This window comes from Raphanus sativus, chromosome 8 (assembly GCF_000801105.2).
Source record: "Raphanus sativus cultivar WK10039 chromosome 8, ASM80110v3, whole genome shotgun sequence".
Classification (NCBI taxonomy): domain Eukaryota; kingdom Viridiplantae; phylum Streptophyta; class Magnoliopsida; order Brassicales; family Brassicaceae; genus Raphanus; species Raphanus sativus.
The window spans coordinates 18,749,541-18,756,694 of record NC_079518.1 but is presented as its reverse complement, the minus strand read 5'-3'; the positions used below and the strand labels follow the sequence as shown (position 1 = coordinate 18,756,694).

Genomic DNA, 7,154 nt, shown 5'->3' with positions numbered 1-7,154 from the left:
TGATGATTCTGACCCGATTAACTTCAGCGACGATAAAAAAGAAGATGCAACTATCGATCGACGGAAGGGCAAGAACATCGATCGACGTGGTGATGAAATCATCGATCGACGTACTACACCTACTACACCGAGAACGACACCCGTCGAACCGGTGATAGAGAGAGTGTACAAACCTTTACCACCCTTCCCTCCCAACACGTCGCAGACAAAACGAGAATTGGATAAAGCAATTTGCAAGAAAGCGCTCGAAAATATCACAGTTGAAATGACACTGAGTGATGCCATGAAAGTTTCACCTCCCATTAAGAAATATGTGAAAGACATGGTATCCAAAATTTTTCCATCGTCGGAAAACAATGTCATGATGGTTTCTAAAGATGTAAGTGCCATAATCCAAGGCGAAATGCCGATCAAAAGACCTGACCCTGGAAGTTTTGTTCTAGATTGCAACATAAAAGATAAACGATTTGATAGATCACTTTGTGATCTAGGCTCCAGCGTCAACCTTATGCCTTACTCTGTTGCTATATCCCTCGGGTTTGACGAATTTAAACCAACCCAAATAACCCTGGTTCTTGCTAATAGATCCATTCGAGTACCAGAAGGACTACTTGAGGACGTACCTATAAAGATAAACAATTGTCATATACCAACGGACTTCGTTGTGTTAAAATACAAGCATGAACCAAAGGATCCCCTTATTTTAGGAAGACCTTTCCTAGCCACAGCTGGAGCGATAATTGACGTAAAGAAAGGACGATTACGTTTGAACATTGGAGACATTTCAATGACTTTTGACATGGAAAAATTAATCAAACATCCCCTAATCGATAATCGAGCATTCTATGTGGATGACATCTCTGAGCAAGCTGAAGAATCCTTCGCGGATATACGCTCAGATGACCCCTTAGAAAATGACTTTTCTACCACTGAAAGAAACATGTTTAGCATAGATAACAGGACTGACGAATATACGCGGTTGATGAACGCAAGCGAGGAAATAAAAAATGTTGATGAAGAGGAAAACGACGAGTCAAAAATCAACGTCGATCGATATACACAACATACCATCGATTGACAACCATCTTCGCTGGACAATTTGAGCTCTGAAAAAGCACCGAAGGTCGAGTTGAAACAATTACCCGCTGGACTCAAATATGCTTTTCTCTATGATAATTCTTATCCTGTAATCGTTAATGCCAACCTGAATGATGGAGAACTTGCATTGCTACTGAACAAATTGCACAAGTATAGGAAAGCTCTTGGGTATTCTCTCGACGATATTCCTGGTATCTCTCCAACTCTATGCATGCACCGCATTCATTTAGAAGATAAATCGAAACCATCAATAGAACACCAAAGAAGGCTAAACCCAAACCTGAAAGAAGTAGTTAAGAAGGAAATCATTAAACTACTTGATGCCGGAATCATTTACCCGATTTCAGATAGTAATTGGGTAAGCCCGGTGCATGTCGTTCCAAAAAGGGAGGTATTACAGTGGTGAAGAATGATAAAGACGAAGTCATTCCTACGAGAACCGTCACTGGGCATCGAATGTGTATTGATTATAGGAAGTTAAATACCGCCACCAGGAAGGATCATTTTCCCCTGCCCTTCATCGACCAAATGCTCGAAAGATTAGCCAATCATCAGTACTACTGATTTCTCGACGGATATTCAGGATTTTTCCAAATCCCTATTTATCCCGAGGATCAGGAAAAGACCACATTCACTTGTCCATATGGTACATTCGCATACCGAAGGATGCCCTTTGGGCTTTGTAATGCTCCTGCTACCTTCCAGAGATGCATGATGTATATCTTTACAGATATGATCGAGGATTTCATGGAAGTCTTCATGGATGATTTCTCGGTGTATGGATCCGATTTTACATCATGCCTCAACAACTTGTGCAAGGTATTAGCTAGATGTGAGGAGAAAAATCTTGTTCTAAATTGGGAGAAAAATGCCATTTTATGGTTAACGATGGGATTGTTTTAGGCCACAAGGTATCTGCAGTCGGTATCGAGGTGGATAAAGCTAAAATAGAAGTGATGACAGGTTTGCCAACACCGACCAATGTCAAAGATGTAAGAAGTTTTCTGGGACATGCTGGTTTCTACAGGAGATTCATAAAAGATTTTAGCAAAATAACCATACCCCTTACATCTCTCCTGAGCAAAGAAGTCAAATTCAACTTTACCCCTGAGTGCCTAAGAGCTTTTCAAGAAATTAAGACAGCTCTAGTGACTGCTCCCATTGTGCAAGCTCCGGATTGGAATTTACCTTTCGAAATAATGTGCGACGCAAGCGACTTCGCTGTAGGAGCAGTACTTGGGCAGAAAAAGGATAAGAAGTTACATGTTATCTGCTATGCTAGTAGGACTCTGGACGATGCGCAAAGAAACTATGCGACGACCGAAAAGGAGTTACTAGCAGTTGTTTTTGCTTTCGAAAAATTTCGCCCCTACTTAGTTGGCTCAAAAGTAGTTGTCCACACCGACCACGCTGCTTTGAAATACTTAATGCAAAAGAAAGACGCAAAGCCAAGACTTGTGAGATGGATCCTGGTCCTACAAGAATTCGATATCGAAATAAAAGATAAAAGAGGAGTAGAAAACGGAGTTTCTGATCATCTTTCACGAATTAGAGTCGAAGACGATATTCCAATTGATGACTCACTACCCATAGAAAACGTCTATCAAATAGACTCTGCGTTCATTGGCAACATGTGTTCAACTTTTGATGAAGAATCGATCGACACCTTTGACAATCAGTGGACCCACACAAAACAAGACGAATTGATAGGTTATATAAATGTCAATGTTGCATATAACTCTATGCAATCTGAATTTGATTCTCATGGGGGTAGAAGTCTAAGTCTGGGGGTTCATGCAATTGACGGAAATTTTAAAAACCGACCTTGGTATGCTGATATAGTAAATTATCTAGCTGCTGACGTGGAACCAGAAGGCCTCCAAGGTTACTCAAGGAAAGAGTTCCTAAGAGAAGTCAGACGATATCATTGGGACAAACCATATCTCTATAAGCATTGTGCTGACAAGATTTATAGACGCTGCATTGCAGAAGTTGAAGTTCCAGATATACTCTTCGACTGTCATGGATCTGATTATGCTGGCCATTTTGCGAGTTTTAAGACTGTGTCAAAAATTCTTCAGGCTGGTTTTTGGTGGCCAACCATGTTTCGTGATGCACAATCTTATATAGCAAAATGTGATCGCTGCCAACGAAGAGGAAAAATCAGCAAAAGACACGAAATGAAACAGAATTTCATATTAGAAGTAGAAGTCTTTGATTGTTGGGGCATCGACTTTATGGGCCCTTTTCCTTCTTCATACGGGAACAAATATATCCTAGTCGCTGTCGACTATGTATCTAAGTGGGTAGAAGCAATAGCATCCCCGACAAACGATGCTGCTGTAGTCGTGAAACTTTTCAAAAGCATCATTTTTCCTAGACTCTGAGTTTCTAGAGTGGTAATAAGCGATGGAGGCTCTCATTTTATTAACAAAGTGTTTGATAAGCTGCTTACGAAGCATGGAGTCCACCATCGAGTAGCTACGCCTTATCATCCTCAGACCAATGGACAAGTAGAAGTTTCAAACCGTCAAATCAAGGAAATCCTGGAAAAAACGGTAGGGAAAACAAGAAAAGATTGGTCCACAAAACTGGATGATGCACTTTGGGCTTATAGAACTGCATTTAAGACCCCACTCGGAACTACACCATTTCACCTACTTTATGGAAAATCATGTCACCTTCCAGTGGAGTTAGAATACAAGGCGGCATGGGCTGTAAAAATGATGAACTTCGACGTCAAACCTGCTAAGGAAAGGAGATTGATTCAGCTGAATGAATTAGATGAAATCAGATATCATGCTTATGAAAATTCAAAGTTATACAAAGAGAGGACAAAAGCCTATCACGACAAGAAGATCATATCTAGACATTACGAACCGAATGATCAGGTGCTTTTGTATAATTCTCGTTTGGCAATATTTCCTGGTAAATTAAGTTCCCGCTGGTGTGGTCCCTTTACTGTTAAAGAAGTAAGCCCGTCTGGAGCCATAGTGCTAATCAACTCTAAGGGAGAAGACTTCAAGGTGAATGGACAAAGAGTAAAGCACTATTGGGCGGAAGCAGAGAGACCAGACAGACAAATTACAAGTCTTGGACTGCCACCTACCAATTGATATAACATGACCGTCGAGCTTCAATGATGTAAAACAAGCGCTGAGTGGGAGACAACCCACTATTAGGTAATTTCTTCAAAGTTTAGTTTAGATTATTACTAATTTTTGCTTCTTGTTAAAAAAAAAAGAAAAGAAAGAAAACAGATCCAAGTAGACGATTGCTCAGCACATCGACCAATGAGACCATGTTGATATCGTTCGACAGCGCTTCAGGTACAATGATCGATTCCACTTCTTTGGTCGATCGACACAGACATCAGCGAGCTGGTATGTCGTTCTTACTTGTTAAGTATCGTACTTATGCTTTATGATTTTCACCCTACCACTGATTGTTTTACACTGAGGACAGTGTAATTTAAGTCTGGGGGGATTACTAACGATTATCTACTTTATGAGTCTTATTTAAAACGTTTTCAAAAAGTTTTTATTGAGTCAAGAAGGGAATATAACTTAATTGATTTATTACTTGTCATCTAACCACTCTTTAGACCAGTCTTAGATTTACTGACTGCAGAAGTACTATAGACACTAAAGTAGATCAACCTGTCAACTATGTTTGCACTTGCTGAGATTGTTTGAAGGAACCAAAGCTGACCTCCAATATAATACTGACTTGATTTGCTTGTCTTGGGGCTTGGTATACATTAGATCGGAATCCTCCTGCAAGTCTGGAAGGTAAAAAGTCTGTGTGTTTCTGGTTCCCTTCCTTCTCTCTCTTCGGCATCTCAAAGATCTAAGTTTATAAAGAAAAGATTGAAATGATTTCTTGAGAGGCAGAGGGGTAGGAGTGTCTCCAGCGACCCCATTATTCTAAATCTCAAGGATGATCACACATTGTGGAAGCAAGGGGTAGGTACATTACCCATGACCCCACTATTCGCCTACACTTTGCCCAAAAAGTTACATGGAATGCATTAGTTGCAAGAAATGTATGATTTATGAGAATGTATGCAATGTCAATGAGATGAAATAGATGGTCTGAATCAGCATCGAAATTCATTGAAATTGAAAGTAATAAGAGATTCAGAGAAGAGAGTGAGGGGAGAAAGGGATCAGAGAAGACTACCCGTGTGTTCAGAAACTTGCTTGAGTTGAATCCATGTGTCCTGTGATCGATACTCCCAAGGTAAAGCCTACACTTTTATTTTTATGCAAGAAATGAGGTTAGTAGAGGGGATTGTCAGACATGATTGTTAGGTTGTGGAACTAGTGGAATTTGGTTGTTATACTAGGATATTGTATAATGTGCTTCTAAGGTTAGGATGTTTAATGATTTGGTTTTCACTACTAGAGAGATGATGAACTGAGTTTTTAAAATCTTTTGAGTCCCTGCTGTTTTCAAACCTCTTTCAGAGAGACTGCCTGTTTGTTTTGCTTGAGGACAAGCAAAAGGGTAAGTCTGGGGGAGTTGATATACCATGGATTTTACCTATTTTTACCCATGGTATATAAGTTTTTATATACTATTTATCATGTATTGGAGTCTATTTAGAGTATTTACAGGTTCATGGACGATTTGGAGATATAAGGTGATTTTGGTGCCTTTTGGAGTCTTTCGAAGTGCAGAACTGTACATACGCTTCAGATGTTTAGCTCTCGATGAAGACCTTCCCACCGTTGGATTTAGCCCATCTTTTGACACAAGATAGAGTTGTGAGTTAGCTTTCCAATGCCACCGGTCTGAGGTCAATCCGCATCTTGTAGCAGAAGTTATGCATAATTTACTGAAGAGTGGTCAGTCTGCCTCGCGAGAGGAAGCTGTCGAGAAGAGGATTGTATGTCGATCGATGGTGCACACTGCATGTCGATCGACAGAGACATCAGAATGTGGGCTGAGTATATTTTATGACAAACTGAGCCCAGAAATAACCACAAATTACCCTTATACCCTTGGTCGACCAGAAACCCTATTTTACTGTTTTCTAAGCCATTGTTGGCTGCTATGCTTCATACTATTCTAGAGAGAGAGAAAGCTTAGGATTGGAGAGAGAGATCTGAGCACCTTGAGAGAGGGAAGATCTTGAACTCCCTTGTTTCTTTACTTTGTTCTACTCTTATTTATTTTATTGCAGTATTATTCAGACCATCATAATGTTTCTTATGAATATGTTTGAGTAGTCTCATTGTTAGATTTAGGTTTCTCACAAGGTTGACTCATGTATTGCAAATAAATCATTGTTAGGGTGTTTAAAATATAGTTCTTCAACTAGTTGTTCTTAATACTTTGTTTGGGATTAGTCATCCTTGACCTAGATCTTAGGATTAATTTGGATAAGTGAGAACTTAACAGTTTTCTGAAAACTAAACTAGTGTGTTCTAATCTGACTGAGAACAAACGAGAGTTGTTCCTAGTTAGATTAGAGAACCCATCAAACCTGATCTTAAGGTTCGCTGGAAGCAATATCGATCGACGCAACTAGGGTTGTATCGGTCGATATTGTGAAAGGTGCATCGATCGATGTTCCATTGAATTATCGATCGACACTTTCTTATGATCATCGAACGAGAGTTGATGACCCGAGATCCAAGCGTAGTTAATCATTTGATTAAACTAAAAGTTTGAGTTCAGAACTATGAATACTAAAAACCCTAATTAACTTGCAAACTTGTCACACCTGAGATAATACCTAAGTCTAGCTACCTTTCCTTCTGTTAACAACCTCAAATCAAATCAATCGAGCAACTGCCTTGCTCACCATTTAATTTACTATTTAAGACATATTTACCCAGCTTTATTTTAATACTATTTAATCTATTGTGTAATCCTTGAGTCTCTCTGGATTCGATCCCTAAGTATTACAATTGAACCTCTTATTTGAGAGAGTAATTCACTCCTTAGGGTAATTTGAGTGACATCACAGTGTCAAAAAGGATACTGGGTACAAATTATTAAAATTGGATCGTCTTTAGTGATGTCTAAAGTATAAGTCTTTATCATCC

The 7,154-nt window shown here is 39.4% G+C and overlaps 1 pseudogene; it reads left to right on the top strand.

Annotated features, from left to right (window-relative positions):
* Positions 1-787: 787 nt before the first annotated feature.
* The window catches only part of LOC130499028 (uncharacterized), a 127,445-nt pseudogene continuing 121,078 nt past the window's right edge, over positions 788-7,154 (top strand).